Source organism: Ciconia boyciana, chromosome 1, assembly GCF_034638445.1.
Source record: "Ciconia boyciana chromosome 1, ASM3463844v1, whole genome shotgun sequence".
NCBI lineage: Eukaryota > Metazoa > Chordata > Aves > Ciconiiformes > Ciconiidae > Ciconia > Ciconia boyciana.
This window is the reverse complement of record NC_132934.1, coordinates 129,244,207-129,265,733: the sequence shown is the minus strand read 5'-3', so window position 1 is coordinate 129,265,733 and position 21,527 is coordinate 129,244,207. Positions and strand designations below refer to the sequence as shown.

Here is a 21,527-nt window from a genome sequence, read left to right as displayed (position 1 = left end):
GAAGCTGCTGGATCTGATTGCCACTTAATGGCTTGTGACTTTAGACGTTGTAGGGTAGGGAATATGTCTGTCCCTGTGCTTATGCACTGCCAACAGAAATGTGGCAGTCATCCTGCCTAGCTACCACAGTAAAAATAATAATGATAAAACTGATGTTACCCTGTTTTCCATTGTTACAGCAGAAAAACAAGAAAAAACATAATTGTTTTTATATAAATGGCTACATTCCTGTCTGGCACATTTTATGACTAAGAAAAACAAATTTAGGGTTTTGAGCAAACACAGGAAAATGTCCGAGGCAGATCAAAATCCTCACAGTTTGGTATTCCTCATTTGGTTAACGTGAACTATCCAATTCTAGCTCGGCCTAACAGGTGACATTGTTGCATCTTCGTATAAAAGTGGATGAGAAGATTTCCCAGCTTGCTGTGTCTGCAATGATGGGAACTGTTTTTAAATTTTTTTTAAACTATTCTTAAGACTAGTACTCACCCACTGCAGGTCTAATGGAAGTGGGAAAAGGGGAGAAGCTGCTTTGGAAATTAGGCTTTCTAAAGGTCTTATAGAAATCTTGCTTTCCGAAGGAGGCATAGTCCATTTTGCAAGGGCCAGTAATCTATTGAGACAAAACCAGTTTTTTGTTATAACTGGAAACAGATAGCAAGCATATTTCTAGTTCTTTCATTTCTGTCCCTTAGTTAAAAGTTACTGTGAATTCTTGAGTCTCCATTGTTTAGTGAAGCTTTTAATCTAAACCTGAAGATATAGGTGCTGCATGTCCTAAGGAAATTGTGCTGCATTTTGGCTATTGGCTTTATTTGCTGACAAGATGAGAGAATTAAATTTGGTGACTTAAGACATTTCTTCTGTTCTTCTGTTCACAAATTACTCCTGATCGAAATCTTAAGCGGAGTTTTCTCTTGAGCGCTTTCACTCCTACTTAAGTCCTCGCTGATCTAGCTTGAGTCTATGAAGAACTTGAATAATAGACATGTAACCCATTCTTTATGCAAAATTTTCTATAAGATAGATCATATGCTGTGACCGTATGTTTCAGAGGATTCTATTTAATCTAATACATTCTCATGTAATGTGCTTCTTCTTGTGATCTTAATTTGGATCCTTGTATTTTTAAGATTATATTATCCTTCCTGATGGCTAGGGTAATGTTATCTCTTCTGTCTTCTGAAAGTAAAACAGTATAAAGGCTAATGAAAAAGTTACTTTTGCCTTCAAAAATATTAGTAGTCAAGTCACATAAAAACTTCAGAAATTTGAAAGCATAATATAATAAAGACCAAAGGGGAGACTGGGGAGGCAGGAGGTGATGACAAATAAAACTACCCAGAACATCCCTTGCTCACCATGAGAAATTCTCTTTTCTAAGCATTTGCTCACTTGAAACACCTGTAACCTGTCTCAAATCTAGCAAATCAAATAAACAACTATAAGAAACAAAAAGTTTATATGTGAAAAACTTTAAGAAACATCTTTTGTGTGAGACACAAAAAAAGAGAAACCCAAAACCAAAGAAAACCCAAAAAAGCCCAACTGAAAAAACCCTGGTAACTTCACACCATCAAAATAAAAGGAATAAACATCCCAGAACGAAGGAGAGAGGAGATAGGGGATGTGTGTGTGTGTTACTTTTTTCCTCTGGGTTGTCTCTACAGCTCATTTCAGCACTTTTTTGTCTTTTGGGGGGTTGTTGGTTTGGGTTTTTCTCCTATTAGCCCAAAACCAACAAAAGTAAAACTCAAGAGGTAACTGAGACAGGCCTATGACCATGTATATTAGCCAGAAGAAGTGGATAATAAGAAATGTGCAGCATTTTATAGACAGTACGTTGGAGAGACATTTGTGTCTTTGGTGGATTTGGGTTGGGTTTTTCTCAGTGGACAAGACAGAGAATTCTGAAGGAATCAAAGCACATGTAATTTCCTTGTTGGAGACAAAAGTAAAGTGATGTGTAGTCAGTGGTACATAAGCAAACAACTGAGCGTCACAGATTTTTCTTATTTGTGGAAGGATTACAATAATTTGAAATGAGACTTGTTCGAAGCCAGTTAGATGAACAGTAATGGTATTGGAGATCTTCAGTTCTAATTTATGTGTGCATATGTTAGAGCTCAGTAAACTGGTGTTATCAAATGGTTTGTCAACATCCTAGGAATTGACCTTATACTTGTATAGTCTTACACCTTTCTCTTAGATGTCTTTCTCCCCAGGCAACACATAACACAAATGAAAACACTACATGGTTTCAAATCATAATATTTGTCTCATTAACTCATATCTGCAATTAATAAGAATAAATTTTGTCCATGCCTGAAAAAGAAAATCTTTATAATCTTTAAAGATATGCAGTTATTAGCTTTATGATAACTCCGTTCCATTAGCAGCTCACTTAGCTCCAGTAATTCTAATTCATAACTACAAAAGTAAAATAAAATAAAATTGCTGGCTAAGACCCTTGAAGTATGGTTAGATGCATACCAGAATTAATGATGATTTATAAGGTGTAGGTCATAGCAATAAACATTTTCCTACTTGGAGTAGACCAAATGTCACATTTTGAGCTGAGCTTCTAGTGTGGTCCGTTCCTAAATTTGATTTTCACAGTTTTATCTACACTGAATTCCTCTCTCCCATCTCCTACGAGAAGGAATAATGGTGCAAAGACCATATCAGAGAATATCAGAGTGGCAACATAAGAAGATGGAGGTCAAAAGACTGCAGAACTATTAGTTCACCTAATTAATCAGCTGCAACTCCAGTTAATCATCCAGCACAAGCAATGTAAAGAATAACATGTCTGTAAATACCTGAGTAAGCTGGTGAGGAAGAAGAAAGCGATTCTTTTTTAGGAACAAAATCAGCTCTTATAAAACCAGTGGTGAATAAAATATTACTTCTTGACATTTTTAGTCTTTTTGTGGCTAACAGTGGTGATATGTGTTTTGTTATAAATGATCCTACCTTGAAGATGCTCACACTGCAGAGCAAAGCTTGGGTCCTGAGGGTACTCTCTCTCCACTGGGAATCTGGCTTCAAGTGCTACATTCAGTGGCCACTGAAATGTATCACTGAAATTAATAATGCAGTTTATATCCATTGTCTCATGTGCACTAGATTTTATAAACTAGAATTTGAAAAGACCTTAAAGTTTTAATGTCAATATGTCATTTTAGGTAATTTACTTGTTAATTTCCTTTCTTCATTTCTGTACCAGTCTTGGGAAAATATGTAGGCATCTGTGAGAGATTAAACTGTGCTATGCTTAGTGCACTCTAAAGCCACACTTAAGTCATCTTACAATCATCTTATATTCATTTTGCCTTGAAAGCGGTAGTAAGACATTGTTAACAGTGTGAAATGCAGCAGATATAACTGCATATTATATCATAAGAAGAGACAATTATAAAAAGGGTATGAGATGAAGTACCTGCTTAGAAAGCTGTAATTTTAACTGGTAATTAAACTCAAGTGTTTCATTTTCCCAGTCAGCTCATCAGTGACTCTAGAAAATAAATGATCTGAAAGTGAAATCCTTTGGGGGAAACAATAGTAATTAATTACATTTCTCAAGGGACAATATATTCCCAAAGCTTGTTTCTGGGTAACCTCTTGAGCAACAGACATTACAATGTACAGGTGGCAAAGTAGGGAGGATAAGAAAAAAAGATAATTTAATTTGAATATTCATGAAGTCTCCAGCCTGGCTTACAGTCTACCATCATTTTCTTAAAAATCACAGAATCAGTACATGTTTCCCATAGTATGTCATGGTTAATATCTATCACCTTTGCCCATATGAAAATAAGGAGACAGTATTCTACAGGATTTGGTGCAGTATTTTCTCTGGCATTCTTTCAGAATTTAATTACATATACAGACAAATTAGTGATAAAAAGGACCAGGTCAGAAAGTAATATCTCTTTGCAATGCAGGAATTCTCCCAAGAGAACATCCTATTATGTTTTTCCTCTATATTGGATTTAAGACTTGAAGTGTTGGGAATTCCCCTTTTGTTCTGGGAAACTAATCGATTCTACTTTTCCTAATTTTTTTCTGACTAATTTTTCTTCTGATTAATTTCCTTCAGTTGCCTCAAGTTATTGTGTTTACTCCCTGCATGACTATCTATCCCTTCTTAGTTTTTGTTTAGCTACTCTACACATATTAAAATTTTAATCTATTCTTGTATGTCAATCCCTTCAGACCTCTTACATGTTTCAATATTTTTCTCCATAATCCTTCTGTTCTGCATACTCATTTTAGTTATCACTCATCCACAGTGAGAGCTGAATTTAAAACCTCTATTACCAAAACCAGAGATTTTATGGACCAAAGTAAAGACATCTTCCAAAAGAGAACTAGCAGTTCCAAAATTGTTGGGGTAAAATACCAATCTGTTCCTTCCTTCCCTCTGCAGAAAGGGTGTAAAACTGTATCTTTAAAGCCTATCTCAGGTTGTTTTCTTGTTATTATAATGGCCTTAAAAGATGAACTCAAGATGAAGCTTTTTGTGACTTGACAGTTGAAAAGCAGGTGAGAGATATTTCACAGCCGATATGGAAGATAAACAAGCATGCTGTCACAACACCTCCCAGGGGAGGAAGCAGAAGTAGCCGTGATGAGAACTGCAGATTTTTAGCTTAGTCAAAGCTCCACAATAATTTGGATTAATTTGTTCTGGGGCATGGGTGTGTTTCTTACTGGTGGCAGTGTGTAGCTCTACCTACCTACAGCAAGTGGGGTACCACAGCTCCCCAGCTGTCCAGGAAAAGCCAGGCAGAAGTTTGCTGCTTAGGCAAGAGGAGTACAGTATCATCCTTCTTCACAGCCCACCATGGCAGCCCCAAAGTAGAATTTTTGCTATTTTCAGTCAAGCATTGCCAGCATGCAGAATCCTTCAGAATACAGGACCCCATGTGACAGTGTTCACGGTGCCCTGATCAAGTACTAAATGAGGTTGGGGGTAAGATGCAATATCTCTTATTAGATTATCTGAACTAGCAGCAACACAAAAAAACCATGATCAAATTTAAAGACTCTTAGGAATTATTCATTGAACATCAGTATTTTCTACCTTTCATTTTTTTTCTACCCTTGCCATTGGAGGTATTATAAATGAGAAAATGTCAGGAGGACATATTTTCAGTTGCTCAGTCTTGTAGTTATCTTCACCATGTGATTCCTCCTGTAAAGATCAGACAGCTTACATCACTTGAGGATCCATCAATAGCTTTATGTAGGAGAGTAATAAATATTTATCAAAGAAAAATCTGCCTTACCAGTCTATATCTCCCTAAAAACATCTTGGCTTATTACAGACAAAAGTTTATCCAGCACTCCCACATCAAGAATGCATGTTTTCAAATGTTCAGGTCCCTGAAACTAAAAATTTTAGCAGCATAATGAAAGAAACCAAGGTGATTTCAAAGCGCTTCCTAAGCATCTGAGGTATATCCTTTTACCTTAAATTACCTCCTAAAAGTTCAACCAATCAGAGAAAATAAAAGTTTCATAGTTTCAAAAGTTTAACTAGGCCACTTTTATAGTTAAAAAATAGTGCTAGAACATCATTCATACTTAAAGTAGCCAAAGTAGTTATGAAATAGCTTGTAAGGAAAAGTCCCTAGTGTTTCATGCAGATAAGTGTCATATAATGACAAAGATGAAAAAACATACAGTTTATCTGAAACTTGTTTGAAATCGGTGGCCTGTGGATAGAATCCAGCTGTTCTGAGACAGTTTTTCAACACAGGGGTCCTAAACATTTGGTGAGTCCAATGCACCATGATGACACAGTTTATGTGACACTCAGTGACTGGAAATAATCATACTGATGCATGGAGTTAGAGAAGAAGTATTCTCATCCTGGTGAGCTGTCTGAAAAGCAAAGACAGGATGACATAAGCAACAAGAGTCAAAACCAAGAATAACGAATGATATATATAAATAATTCAATGCGCAAGAATATTTCTCTGAATTTCTGAAGCAAAACTTTAGCAACAGATTATTAATCCCAATTGCCTACAAGATTTCAAAAAATGAGGCATATCAAAAAAGTCTGAACAGACTTGCAGTATTGTATTTATTGTTTATTTATTTATGCATTTCTTTGCATTGTGTTAGTGCTCTGGGGCAATTGTACTAGACAACAGGCAAGTACATTACAGAGATATTACCATGCCCCAGGAAAGCTTAGAGTGTAAAATAAGACAACAAGCACATACAGGAAGCTTGGTCACTGAGCTGTCTCCTTCCAACTGCAGATCTCAGAATACACCACAGATCTATGAGTAATAAGGGAAAAAAAGGCACAAAAGAAGCACAGAAAGTACAGGGATGTGTGACTGTAGCAATACGTGAAGTGCTTTGATGAAGCAAAGCACTTAAGTATATAACTAGCCTTAAACATATGAGCAATTTCACTAGCATCGGCAGTAACATTGTTTTGTGAAACTGGATACAAACACTGCAAGAGCGTAAGAATGTAAAGTAAAAAATTAAGAAAATCTCCTAAAGCAGTTAGGGGATCTAGTAAGCTCATTGAACTTGTAGTTTAGCCAACTGTTGCCTAATTAATATCTATATTTACATACTTAAAATGTTCTTGTAAGGATCTCAGATGTCACTGTGCAAATTCAGTGTTTCATTCCTCCTTCATTTTTGAAAGTTGGAAACTGTTTAAAAGGCAAAATATTTGCCAATATTCTTTAGTTACCCCTTTATATGTGTTAATACCATGTATAGCCATAGGAATTTCAGATGCCATCTAGCATCTGCCACCTCAATATGTGTTTAACAGCATGTGTTGAAGAATGCACATGACCTACAGTGTTCTCCTTTCACATCTCACACAATACAAAATGATGTATACCTCAGGAACAAGGGTCTTCTTGTTCAAAGAAACCCCCCTTGACAAAAAAGCTTTCTGTGTGAAGAAATTAATTACATTAGGCATATCATTATTTTGAAACATTATGGAATAATACCACTCAAACAACAGAAAACAAACCAAAACTGATAATATTAAGGTCATCCTTGACTTATTAAAACAACTTAGAAACAAGCAGTTTTGAATGCATCAACTGTTCTGCAAACACACAGGTCCAAACCTTGTTGTTAGAGCCAGGAAAGGGGGACACTGATTCTCTGCGTATTTCACAGGGCGACTTTTTGTGGACCTGGGGGTTCATCATGGCACCCCAATTTCAGTGGTGCTAGGGAGGTGCTCTGACATCCAGGGAATGATTTCCTCCTGTGTCTGAGGAAATCATTGCAGAGGAATCAAAGCACTCAGGCGAGCTTCAGAAGGTGGCTTCAGAATCTGTATTCTATTTCAAATGCTGGTCTCTTGGGAAAACCTGAAGAAAGGATGTAAAGCATTACCTTCAGGTCAGAGGTTGAGATACCGAGATGATAATGAGCAGATAAAAATGATTAAGTGGCAACTGTTTCTCAAAAGCTTTCAATTTTTGCTTTTCATTTATTTCTTTCTAATGTCTGGGATATGGTAGTAATTGTATAGCAGTCCATACTTGAATTCTTTAAAAAAGTCTTGTGTAACAATGATGGATTCTGATTTTGTCAATGCTTTTGTTATATATACTTTTAAGTTAATAAGAATTTTTAAAATCCTTCATAAGCTGAATCATTAGAAAAGACAAATTTCTAATGGCTTTTCTAAGAAAAGAAAAGGAGATTTTTATTTCAACATTTCTGTTAAAGATTCCTTCAAATATCATCATTTTTATTTTTATAGTCAGTGTGGGAGCCCAGGATATAGCCATCATTACCCTAGTAAAAGTTGGTCACAATTATGTATTGATATTTCCTCTTAATCAAACATTAATCATTTGGACATGAAAATTGACAGCTTCACTCACAGTCTGTATTTCATCTCATTTATAACTTTGTAATGGGAAGTAAATTGGTAAAGTAAAACAAATTCCTGTTTTAAAATTGCCATATGATGAAAATCCAGACCCATAGAAAACTGTCATAATAAGTACATATTATTGGTGAATCCCAATTATTTACTATGCTTATTTGAATCTTTTTTTAACGATATGTTATTTATAACATACATATATGTCTATTTGTTAGCCTCCAGTGAAATATAAAGACAGATCTTCACCTGACTTTGATGTATTTGGTGAATAATTTATTTTCCACTTTTAGTCTCTTCACACTATTTAGTTAATTTAGTTAATTAGCAATATCAGATTAAAAAGTCAAAAGGATTGGAGGACATTCTTTGGTAAACATTGAAGTTTAGGGAGTTCAAGTTAAGATGAGAGGAAAAGAGATAATTTTTCTTTTTCTGCCTGATGAAGAGAAAATACTTAGGTTCTCCTGTGATTTCTTTTCAGGCATCTAGGCAGTGCCAGCAGAATAAATTCATTTAGAATCTGGCACAGGATTAAAGCTTTAAGTATGGGAAACTTAAGTAAAGGCTTTTTTGTTTGGATTTTCTGAGCCTAACTGGTATCACAGAAAATAAAAAGAAATGGAAACTGAAATTTAGCCCCTATTCTCATAGTTTTTAAAAAATAATTGTCTTTGTGTTTGTTGAAGAGGAAAAATCCTGAGACTAGCACTCTAGCTGCACAAAGCGGGGGAGAGGAAAGAATGTGCCTGGATCTCTGCTGCTTAAAGACTGCTTACCAAGCAGTATGGGAATAAAATACTGGCAAAACGAAAGAGTTTCATTATGCTTATTTTGTACAGAGTTAAATGGCCACAGGCAATGAAGAATGAAGGCCAGAGTAAGATCACATGTACATAACCAATTTTGTTTGCTAAAGTAGCTCTTTGTTCATGTATGTAACAGCCTTTGTCAGAGAAGAGAACATTTCTGATATATATGGCTAAAGAAGCAGCTTGAAATTTGTTTGACCACATAAAACCATCCAAAACTTGCTGCAATTCATTTTGAGCTGCCTAGCCACTTCCAAAGTCAATAGCACCAAACAAAAACAGTGGTTCACTATGAATACTGGTTTAGCATAAATTAACATGCAAAATTTGCAAGTTTTTTCTTTATTTGTAGAATTATAAGATTGGATAGGAAAAATAAAAATCAGACGTAATGAAAAATTACAAACCACAAAAATTACAAACCACAAAAAATTACAAACCACAAAATTTATTCCTTCAAATCAGAGGATGTTTTTTAAAGGGAAGTTTATATTCATTGATTAAAATGTTTCTGAGAAGGTTTTGTTGCTCAGATAAAATGGAACAGAAAATCTTGTAGAGTTCATCTTAAAACTCACTATGACTTTGATAAAGAATTCTTGCACTATTAATTTTGTTAATATTTTCACTGTTAGAATATTGTTAATTCTATCATGGTTTAGTATTTGGTTTTGTTTCCAATAATTTTTGCATACTTTTTAATTTGGGTTATAAAATAGCTTTCTGAAGCTTTCTATGTTGGGCAAGTATTTTCCAATATACTATAATTTTTTGTTTTAAAGGATACTATAGAATTTTATTTTAAAGGATATTTATTTAGAAAACATTTCCTAAATGTTACAACCTGTAATCTATTCTCTCTTCAGCAGTTCAATAGCCTGTGTGGTAATGGTATAGCCACATCCTCCAGCTCTTGTAGTTTCTTTTGGAATGTTCTTAAGCTTTATGTGCTCCCAGCCCAGGGGCTGCTTAGGAGTCTGAGCACTGTTTGTCATTTGTTGGGATTAATCATCTTCAGAAAGCACTCACAACCAGCTTCACGTTCTGTAGAACATAAAAGAAGACGTAACTCTTGCCTTAAAAATTTACAGACAAAGTAGACGGGCAATGACTGGACATATGCATTAGACACAAAAATGCTGTTAAGTCTTCTTTTCTAATGCTCTTAGAAAGGTTCGTATGCAGAGGACTGTGCTAGTCTAGTATTTTTATCATTCATGTCAGTTCCTTAGTAATACCATTAAAATATCTGGCTAGAATTTGTGGATGATGTCTAAGAAGGGTTGTTGAGGAGGAATTTGAAAGGAGAGGGGAAAGACCTGGCACATGTTGCATTAGCAACTGTGTGAAAAAGTGGACAGAAAGAGAAATTTGGGCAGGCAAAGTGAAAAGACGAAATTTGAGATGTAATTGGAAAAAGGCCAAACATACAATGTACCCTAAATAGAATATTAGGGTGGCACAAGGAATAGTGGCTTTCTCTCCTTACTACAGTATTGTTTTGCAAAACTTTCTGGATGGTACATAAAAGAGGCTAGAGAAAGTCAGCCACTTTTGGGATGGAGATACCACTCTCTGGTAGACAGGAAAAGGAGTCTTGATTTAGCACCTAAATAATGCAGGTAATGGCAGCATGGAAGGAGGATAACAATCTGATCTCTGCAGTTACCATGACTTTTCAGCCCAGGAAGAACAGGGAAGGGACTATAATTTGGTCACAATTACTGCTCCTCCTAGGCTGTTGACTCAATCAAAAGGCTCAAACTAGCAATTAAGATTAAATAGGCAGGAAAATACATGAAAACAGTAATGATGTATTGCTGGGTTTTGTCTCTGTTTTTCTTAGTTTTGAACATTACATATATTGAAAATTCTAAAATATCTTTAAAGGCAGTGGTGTTTGCAAATGGCATACTAACAGAAACTGGTTGTTTTTAATTACTTTCTCACTTGCTGTACAACAAATGATTAAAAAGTCTATTCCTGTAATTTTCTCTCAATTTTTTACGCTATTGGCACACAGTAAATAAGAAACTTGGTTCTGACTCTTTTTTATGTTATTTATTCATTTATAGCATATGCTTCACACTCACAAATACGCTTTTCTTAATACAACATCAGGAAAACAGCTCATAAAATCTAACACAACAAAACGTAATTGATAAATTGTAGAAATAAAATGACTGCAATAAGGCAGTACTGTAGGTTGAACCTGTGAGAGGCTAAGACATCTGACAAATGTTAGATTCTGCACTCCAGAGAATCTTTCCAGACTGCTTTCCAAGTTCATATTGTTCAACATAGATATTCAAATAGTCCAGCCTATGTACTGAAGGCATCTTGTGAAATCAGTAGAATTTAGCCTCAGTAGCAGCTGTAAGATTTGGCCTCTGGATCTGTTCTGTAAAAGAACAAGAAAAAATGATTCAGGAAGGGCATATATTTTATGAGTAGAAACAGCAATGCTAATTGAATTCTACAAAGAGACTATCATTGAAATGTGAAGAGCCTTTGAGCAAATTTATGGCCACATTATGCCTTCTTTTTGTATCCCATTGTGCTCATCTGGCTCATAATTTGGCTCCAAGAGCCAAATCCTCAGCTGCTATAAATTGGTGTCATTCCACTGAAGACAGAGAATCTGCACTGATTTATACCAGCTGTGGACCAGGCTTGATTATTCCTTCTATTTTTTTTCCAATATTTGAATGAAGGTATAGCCAGAAAAGCTACTATGGTCTAAAGAGCAGATGAATAAACATAGTTTGAAATAGAACCAGCATGGCTATAGCTTTTCTATTACTTGAAGAAAAAGATAAGACCCAAACTACAACTGAAAGTCAATTAATTGGAGATTCAGAGATCTCCCTCACGTTACTTGTCATTAACCATCTACCATATAAGCAGGTACATTAAGCTGAGGACCATTTAAACCTTCATTTTATTTGTAGAAAACCAATTAAAAATTAGAATTTGTTCTGAGCAAGTTTAGTTCTTGTGTGTTTGGCTTTGTGTTTTTTTCCCTAAATCAATGGTTTGTCATATACCAGTCTGCATTTCTGTGTTGGTTTTTGAAATGTTAAAGTTTTTCAGTAGCAATAAATGGTATTAGTCATATTAGAATGTGAATCACATGCATTTATGAACACAGTCTAACCTTGGGTAACACACATTGGCTTCTGAAATCACAGAGTTCCTAGTTTTATTACATTCATTTTCCTTTTGTTTGTATCCTGTTTTATATGAATTTAGTGAGTAGAAGCAGCTTGAAATAAAAAATCAAAATGAACATCAATACTATTTTTCCTTAACAAAAACTCAATATTATTTTTCCTTAGTAAAGTCTTCTTCATGAAGACTCCTGGATTTCCGTAGGCATTGTACAGCCTGAATGCTCAGCATGACTCCCAGAAATTTAAGATTTTTCTATCATGCCCAGAGAAAATGAGATTGTATTTACTGATAGACTCTCTGCACTCTGGGATATACATGCAAAGCTATAGAAACACTTAGAAGAAACAGATACTCTAGTCTTCATTTCTCCACAAACTAACCTGCAAGGTCTGTTAAGCATCAGATTGCCTCTGTCTGGATAGCATTCAGCACATTGAAAGGGGCCTTTAATTCCTGGGTGGCATATCTCATTAGCACCACTGTAGATATTTCTTTGATACTCAGAATGAAGAAAGCTAAAGGTGTATGTCAGAACATCGAAAAAGAAAGAATTCTGAAGGACTTTAGTTGATGATATCTTGGAATTTCCTGAAGTGACACTCAGTTATTTGGAGTATGCCAAAAGCTATATTCAAATACTGAAGTCCCAACTCAGTGATTGGCTTTTTTTTTTTTTTACTTATTTTTTACTTTTTTTTCAATGCATCACTGTCTATTGGAGTGAGCTGATTCACCAGAACATATTAAGGATATAGCGCTTTTTGTGACAGGCTGGTACTGACCCAAACACAGACTGTGTACCCAAAGGATCAGAGGATATATCGCTGGGAGCAGGGGTTCCCCCTTTAAAAGTATGAGGAAGAAAATAAATATGAAAGTAGTTCTGAAAAATGCAAAAGTGTCCCTTTGTGAAGGAAGAGCTTATTGCTTTTAGGTGGTTAATAATAATTTATTATAAACTATTAGTTGGTTAATACTGATCAATTAATGAATAATTAATACTTAGGTGAATGTGATTAATTGCTAAATAATGATTAGTTGATCCTGATTAGTAACTGAGTAATGATTAATAGCAATTGTTAATTATTATTGATGATAATTATAAATTGCATTTGTAGTGCATCTGCACTAAAACTATTTATCCCTTTCCAGTAAGTGTCTATCCCTGTAGCATCTAAAGGACAGATCAATCAAATTACAGGGAAATAAGCCCCTTGTTCTCTGTAAGAATGTGTCTAACTGACTTTACAATTGTTGGGTAAATGGGTGGAACCTTTGGTTTGACTGCAATATTCATTTGGATATAAAGTCTCGGTAATTCCTGTTGGAATTTTTTGCCAACTCTAAGCAAACAGGACATGATTTTGCATTTCAAGCAATGTGCTTGTAAAAATCTAAAATAATACTTTAAAATAGAACTGTAGAAAGGTCCATTAAGTTATACGTTTAGTTTCCCATTTGAAGAAAAAAAGGCAGTTCAACACAGTATGAAAAGACAGCTCTTAAAGTGTGATAGATGAGACTTTAAAATGAAGTTTGTAGCAAAATTTTCTGAAAAATTCTACAGCCTGATTTGTTCATTGAAAAATTCAAAGTTGGAGTAATAAGGTGTAACCTCAGAGTTTTGAACTCAACTGCTGTTACGCAAGCATAATGTGCAATTTGAGGAGGAAAAAAATCATTTTAGGAATTTGGATCAGACCCTTTTGGAATAAGCTCATAATCTAGATTTGGTTGAGTTAATATGCCTGGATCCCAAGAAAAAATATATATGGAAAGAGAGACTTCAACAGCAAGTGATGAAGCTAAATTAGATCTATGAACATGACACAGTGGCATCAAATTTGGTCCTGGTAAAACACTGATTTCACTGGAACTTTTGAATTTTTGCTATTTACCACTCTACCAGGCTTCAGAAACCCATAGCCTCTGAACCTCTCAACTGCCTTGTAAATCATGATTTGGACAGTACTCAAGGGTGAATAAAGAGGTTCCAGCCTCTTGCACAGAACTGAACTTTATCCTCTTGATATTCGGGCACTGATCTCAAAGGTATTCCCTCCTCAGGGATTTAAACACTAATGACAGACATTTTGCTACCTCTGGTTACCAGAAACTTTACAACCAGTGACAGACTTTGGCTCATATTTGAGTCCTGCCAAGGGAATCTGAAGTTTAAACAAGGCGAAATCTTGGCCTATCATGTAAACCAGGTCCAAGCGTGTTTGCTCAGTATTCCACGGTCGTTGATGTCTCTGGCATGGCTGTGTGAAGTGTCATCCTATTTCTTGTGCGGGGCCACTGAGGGAGAGAAATGTTCGTGTATGGGTAAGCAACGTGATGCCAGCAAGCACTAGAGGTGTGAACTTCAACCTGTGAGGACGGGTCTGTGCTGGAGAGTCAGGCGCTGGATCTCTGTCCCTGCGGATGAGCGCAACTGCCCGCAGCCGCTGATGGCTGAAACTCCAGGGTATTTTCCGCCATACTATTAAAAACACTGCATCGAACTGCACCTATAGTACTATTCAGTGTATATAGAGCGTGTTCACCCATTCCCATTCTGAAGATATGCCAGTTCCTTGGTGTATGAAATGGAAAGCTACAGTAGGTTATAAAAATGTGATGGATGATTTAGGTGGCTGTATTCAGCTGTAAGCAATAAACGCTGAGCTCGGCAGAAACTACTAAAGGCAAAACCACAAGTGATTTACTAGCAATTTAAAGCACATGAGATTTGTAATGCATGAGGCCCTCAGGCCCATCACTTCTCTTCAGTAATGGGAAACAATATTTTGGTGAAAAATGGCACGTTTAATTTCAACCTTGTGCTGTAAAATGTAAAGGCAACCTAGTTTTCTTCATTTCTCAGGGTGTAGCTATTTGCATCTTATTCAAACTGCAAGTGGATGTTCAAAAATTTGGCAGTATTAATATCCCTTGAGTGAGTTTTGTTATGAAGGAAAAAAATTATTTTAGGATAACTAAAACAGTACAGTTTTAAAACTACTGGTCTAAATGATTCAAATTTTATCTTGTGTATGATAAACTTGTGTAAGATTAACTCCATAGTGAGCCAATACAGCTACCCTTTGAAGGAAAAAATGAAAAAGTAATCTATTTCTATCCAAGTACCAATACAGCTAAGTAGTTCCAATATGAATTTTAATTTAAGGGGGCCATGGTGGGTGAAGGGATGGATGCTAGCATGAAGCTGAACACTGAGACATCACATATTTGGTATGACAGAGATAAACACCATCCAGATGAGGGCTTATGCTGAAGTTTTCCTAATGTCACATTTTCAGTTCACGAGACAACCTTTAAAACATTGTTCCACTTTGAACAGTGAGCATGTGAAAATGGTGTAGTGGATCCCACTATGAGTTTGGAGGACTGGGAATTTAGGTAAAAACCATCTTTTTATTTTCAAAGTGCTCTGCATGACCTAGAGACTGGAAGGTAGAATGAACCTGCAACCTTACAACACCACAGTCTGAGAAAAATGGCATTTCCACAAAGCAAAGCTAATCGGGTTTTGCCAGTTTTCCATGGGTTATTTCCAACATGGTCATGTTAGCTTAACTCCTGAGTTACCACCTCCTCTCTGAAAAAAAGTGTTGATGGTAGGTGAGTTCTGCAGGCAACCAGATGGTGATCTAATGACTGCAAATCCTCCCCTCACTAGCAAAAATCAGCTACCTGGTTTCTCGTGTGGTATCAGTAGCTGAGCAACAGGTTACTGATAATACAAGCTGGAGCTGAACAATTTGTTTTGGTTGACTTTCTGTGCGCTGCCCTAAATATCCACCTCTTTCACGTCTCTGCTCTGTGCAATACATTGCCCTTCCCTCTGCTCCCGTGCCTCCATGGGGCCAGCTCTGCCCACCGTACATCTCATTGTGTGCACCCTTGCAGAATAAAATAGCTGTTGTAAACATCCCAAATTCCAAAGGTAATAAAAATGTCCTGAAATACTTCTTCTGGAGAGATAAATGAACAGATGAAAATTGTATCCATTCATCCATTAGCTAATGAAGATTAAAGCCCAGTAGTAGGCAATGAAGAAATAATGCTTCTATTTTTTTTTTCTTTTAAGTCTCTAGTGGAGTCTTTCCCTTACTGAAAACGTAAACCTTTTTAAACTTTATTTATCACAGCTAAACTCTGTCTGAGAAAGTTTCTAACCAGAAATACAAGTTATTTCATACTACAAATCCTTAGACTAGCAACATGAGGCAGTAGGGAGGGAGTTAAAGCTATGAACTAGATATTTATACTTTTATCCTGAATCTATTGAAACCATTTTAATACATCAGTCATTTCTGTTCTGCCAGTGTAACCCCTCCTAACTTGGTTAATAGAAAGGATTAAGATGAAAAGGAAGTAGTAAAACCACTTTCTGTCAAGTGGCAGCGTACATATCCACTTAAAATCAAGTATCTATACAAGGAGCTATAACTGGCTAAGAGGCAGTTTTCACATCCTAAAATGATTTTTCCCCCCAAATGATTAAAATGGAATAAAAAAATCGAAATCACAAAAGCTTTTAAGAACTAAAATCTCAAGATAAATCACATCAGTCAAAACTTTTCAAGATAGTTTTTGATTTGATCCTTGTTAAATTTTGTTTCAATTTTTAAACAAAACATCCATATCTTTTTCCAGCAAAAGGTTTACCTTGTTAAAAGATTGTGCTGGACTTTATTATTTGGAGTAATTTAGGAGTGGCAAACTGTTTAGATAATAAAAAAAAGAAGATTTAATAAGGAGAGAATAAAAGTGGTTTTGAATGATCTTGCAGATGGGGACATGAAGGATTTTGATAGTCAAAGCTGCTATCAAAGAAGCTGATCTTAGTAGTCAGGTTTTTATGGCCGTGGGTGAGAACATTTTACAGGACTGCTAGAGAGAAGGCTGTTGTAGAAATTAGATGAGATATTGTGGATCTTCAGAGGTTAGGGATGTTAGGAAAGGGCAGATACCACAAATGCTGTGGAAGAAAATAACAAGATTTAGACACATTCTATATTCATGGCATGAAAAAGAGCAAGAGCTGGATCTGTTCACAGTTGCTTTCCTTCTGTCACACACAAGCAATTGCCATCAGTCAAAGGACGTATTATGCTTTCTTTTCCTTTGGGTGGGTGCAGAAAGCAAGTGGTATTTTCACCCAATTCTTCCACTTCTCACTTCCCCATTTTTAGAAATGTCTAAACATCCAAATCTTTGAAGGTGTTAAGCTATTTCCTTTTGACTTCTTTAATGTCATTTCCCTTTTTACTTCCCCCCTCATCTACCCCCTCTGGAGTCTTCTTTTTTTCATTTTTATGAGCAGTGTGTTTACAGCATTTTAATCCAAAGAGATCAGATCCCAGGGTACTAGAGATCACTGTTCTTCCTAAATAATACTTCAAAGGAAGTCTAGGACTAGTAAAGGATTTGCAATTTATGTTCAATAATTGGAGCAGAGCACCTGCTAAGGCAGAATATTAGATCTCCTCATTTAATGACAAATGATAAGACAGTGATGTCCAATGGCTCTTGTAATGTAAATTGATTTCAAATTATTATGGAGCCTCTCTTTAGTTGACTGTGATTGCATAGACATCTATGGAAAAGAGTTACTGTGCTGTAAGTCCATGTTTTTTAAGTCCATGTGTTTGGGTTTTTTTAAGTAGCATGGTTTTAAACGAAGACTGTTGAAGCTGTGACCATGCAGAATTTACTCCGAATAAAATTATTTTCCCTACTAGTAGATTTATTTTTTATTTCTTTCCATGAGCTATACAACATCTGACCACAGTAGTTAGTTACTGTCATTTCATACTCTAGAGCCTGCTGAAAGTTAGCAGTCATATTTTTCTTGCCTCTTTCTCTGGGCTGCTGCCTGTAGTCTTTCTTCCCTCGGAAACTCTTTTACAAAGTTGCTCAGAAACAACAAGCAAGGAGTCAAAAGCTGTAGTGCCCACATAGCAGGGACCAGTGAGTGTGTGCCTGCTTAAACTGTACCTGGTGTTCAGATGAAATTATGGCATGCATTAGCAACAGAACCATTTCTGCAAATGTTTGGTCCCAGGAAGATTGTGGTAGTATCTACCACAGTATATCAATCTATTTCAAACTTCCCGTTATAACAATATAAAACCAATGTCATACCCAGATTGTGAAAAAACTTTTCAGTTTGATTTAAAAATAGTGTTTTCTTCTCATGGTGCTGGAAATAGCCTATAATTATTTTTGCCAAGTATAGTTTTCTATTGGATTAACTTTTCTTGTCTTAATGCATAAAGTTCACTTATTCTTAATTAGGCAATGGTAATGGTCATGACTGAGACTGAGACCACTCTTGAAAGGTTTTAGAAATGAATGAAAGGATTTTTCCAGAAGTAAAGAACAATTGAAATTTAAAAGCCTGGTGTAGTTTTAATTATAGAGAATCTCTACTGGGAAAATTCAATACTGTGAGATAGACTCATAGAATCATGAATCGTTGAGGTTGGAAAAGACCTTTATGATCATTAAGTCCAACTGTTAACCTAGCACTGCCAAGTCCACTACTAAACCATGTCCCTAAGCACCTCATCCAAACGTCTTTTAAATACCTCCAGGGATGGTGACTCAACCACTTTCCTGGGAAGCCTGTTCCAATGCTTGACAACCCTTTCAATGAAGAAATTTTTCCTAATATCCAATCTAAACCTCCCCTGGCGCAACTTGAGGCCATTTCCTCTTGTCCTGTTACTTGTTACTTGCAAAAAGAGATTGACACCCACCTGGCTACAACCTCCTTTCAGGTAGTTGTAGAAAGTGATAAGGTCTCCCCTCAGGCTCCTTTTCTCCAGGCTAAACAACCACAGTTCCCTTAGCCACTCCTCATAAGATTTGTTTTCTCCACCCTTTACCAGCTTTGTTGCCCTTCTTTGAATACACTCCAGCACCTCAATGTCCTCCTTGTCCTGAGGGGCCCAAAACTGAACACAATATTCGAGGTGCGGCCTCACCAGTGCTGAGTATGGGGGGACAATCACTTCCCTAGTCCTGCTGGCCACGCTATTTTTGATACAAGCCAGGATGCTATTGGCCTTCTTGGCCAGCTAGGCACACTGCCGGCTCATATTCAGCCAGCTATCGACCAACACCCCCAGGTCCTTTCCCGTCAGACAGCTTTCCAGCCACTCTTCCCCAAGCCTGTAGCATTGCATGGGGTTGTTGTAACCCAAGTGCAGGACCTGGCACTTTGCCTTGTTGAACCTCATCCAACTGGCCTTGGCCCATCGATCCAGCCTGTCCAGATCCCTCTGTAGAGCCTTCCTACCCTCAAGCAGATCAACACTCCTGCCCAACTTGGTGGTGTCTGCAGACTTACTGAGGGAACACTCAATCTCCTCATCCAGATAATTGATAAAGATATTAAACAGAACTGGCCCCGATACTGAACCGTGGGGAACACCACTTGTGACTGGCCACCAACTGGATTTACTCAATTCACCACAACTCTTTGGGCCCAGCCATCCAGACAGTTTTTTACCCAGCGAAGGGTACGCCCATCCAAGCCACGAGCAGCCAGTTTCTCCAGCAGAATGCTGTGGGAAACCGTGTGAAAGGCTTTACTAAAGTCCAGGTAAACAACATCCACAGCCTTTCCCTCATCCACCTTGTCATAGAAGGAGATCAGGTTAGTCAAGCAGGACCTGCCTTTCATAAACCCATGCTGACTGGGCCTGATCACCTCGTTGTCCTGTACCTGCTGTGTGATGGTACTCAAGGTGATCTGCTCCATAGATACTTGTCCAATAAAGCAAAACTTTGTTCAACCTAAAGAATCTGAATAATTCAGTAGGGGTAGCTGGGTACTTAAATTTAAGCAAGTACATAATCTGTGTACATCTTTAATCTATTTCTATAATTTACCTCTAACCTTTTGATGAATCAGTTTAACATCTGTAATAAGGAGTGTTACAAGCAAGGATAGAAGTGTGAAGTGTATTTTTAATAATTCTATAGTGTTGTTACAATGTTTATTACATCAACACTGAGACATGGATGGAAATTATCTTTTTCCCTTAGATAAATATAGTTTGATACCAGTTGAATTTAGCTCTTAATTATGTACTTTCCTTTATAAACTCTGAGTTTTGCCTAACTGATTTCATTTGTGTGAGTGCAGCAGAGATGGGACTGAGATGTTTAAAGTAAAACATGTTCTTTACCATGCTGCTGAATCAAAACCTCGATCAGATATAAAACAAGAATTCACCTCCAGAGTATTTAGGCTTTATCAATGTGAAAGGTTGTGTCCTACATCTGTGGTTAAGTATAGCTGTTTGCCAGTTTCACCAGATCACTGGATTATCCTCATAGCACCTCTGAATCAGGAAAAATCAGCTGCATGTTTGTTTAGTAAATAATCTCTTTGTTTATGTCATTATGTGAGAGTTTTGATATGTTCTAGGTTAGTTCTACAGTAACACTGATAAATTCTTTGTAACCTTATTTTCTGGTGGAGACTTTTCTGATGAATCACAAGGCAGAAATCCCAGCATTGCCATCCAAGTGCCTGGTACAATTCTTCAACCCAGCTTCTGTAATATGAACCCAAAGTAGTCTGAACATTAAAAAAAAATCCCTAAGCAAAACTTTATTAAAAATATCATTCTATCTAGCTCATATAGTGTAGGTTCATAGGGCATAAACAGAATGATCCACATGGTGAGCATTAGTCAGTCATGACAGTTTGAGATGGTTAAATCTGAATGACAGAGGTGCATGGAATAGGGCAGAAAAGAATTTTTTATTTGAAATGCAAGTCAAACTCCAAATACAAACCATTGTCTCAATGGTTCAGGAAATTTTAACACCTTTTGTCTATTCTTATGACATTCACAAGTGATTCTCCTGGCTTTATATTAGAATAGAAGTGCTAAAACAAAGGTCAAAATGACCTCAACTTGAGAGATTGAAAGCACTGTAACCTGTATAGAAAATGTTCTGTGATGACACACTTTGATCCAGGCTTAAGGATTCATAGTCCATTTCAGTTTTGATACACCACCAAAAAGCTTTTTTCTCATGTTCTTTTGTGTTATAGATAGCAACAGATAAACTTCTCTTGGCTAAAACACTGTAAAATTTGTTGTTGTTATGGAGATGTGTTGCCCAGACAAAATCAGGACCTACAGAAGATCTCTTTCCATATGGTCTTTCCAAGTCCTTTGGTTCAGTTTGTTGTTTTTAGAATACTGAGCAGTCAACTAAAATCTGTGCAGGCTCCTCCATGATTTCTTAGGCTCTGTGTAATTTAATGTCCACATGCAGCAGGAAGACAGGGACCATACAAACATGTAATCTGTTAATAGTCACTCGCATGGCATATTTTAAAGGAAATTTGAACTCACAGAAGATAGTTTAGCCAAGACAATCCTTGCTCTGCAGATTTCTCAATGACTGTCTGATTGCGGTCTTTCCAGTAAGGGTATTCTGAGTGAGATTAAGTTATATACCATTTCCGTTCTGTCATATCTGGAGATATAAAGGCTGACAGAAAAAAATCCTACATAGTTTTTTAGTGAAGTTCTGCATGTTTTCTGCATGTTTCTGTACAAGTCTAAGGCAGTTGAAGGCATGTAGAGTGTTATGTTAGG

At 36.6% G+C, this 21,527-nt stretch overlaps 1 protein-coding gene across 1 annotated transcript in view; it reads left to right on the top strand.

Moving 5' to 3' along the window:
• IL1RAPL1 (interleukin 1 receptor accessory protein like 1) overlaps positions 1 to 21,527 on the top strand; it is a 670,917-nt gene that overhangs the window by 598,309 nt on the left and 51,081 nt on the right. The window lies entirely within an intron of this gene.